Genomic DNA, 443 nt, shown 5'->3' with positions numbered 1-443 from the left:
CAAACCCACTTATCGTGTTGAGCTGTACATACACCTAATTCTCCGCGCTAGGTGGAGTTGGAAATGTGAAGGTTTCGGGGGGATGATACTCTTGCCAGATCCATTGCTGCAGCATTAAAAAAGACAGAGAATAAATAATATAACATTAAATATAGACAGAGAATAAATAATATAAACACATATGAACAAACCGCGAAGAAAATAAAGAGGCAGTCAATACAATGAGGGCGAAGGACAGCAAATGGGAGAGAAACAAACACACAAAAAAACAAACAAACACACAAACACACAAAGAAACAAACAAACAATTAAGCATGCAAACAAACAGAAATGCAGACAAACAGGCAAACAAGTAATCTAGAGATACAGAGAGAAATAAGTCGATAAAAAAACGGATACAGAATAAGCTGCTGTGGTGATTTCAACCCTAAACAGAAAAGGTG

The sequence above is a fragment of the Eimeria mitis genome, genomic scaffold (assembly GCF_000499745.2).
Source record: "Eimeria mitis Houghton genomic scaffold, Emh_scaff1628, whole genome shotgun sequence".
Lineage (NCBI taxonomy): Eukaryota > Apicomplexa > Conoidasida > Eucoccidiorida > Eimeriidae > Eimeria > Eimeria mitis.
The sequence above is the reverse complement of the archived record's forward strand: the minus strand, read 5'-3'. Positions refer to the sequence as shown.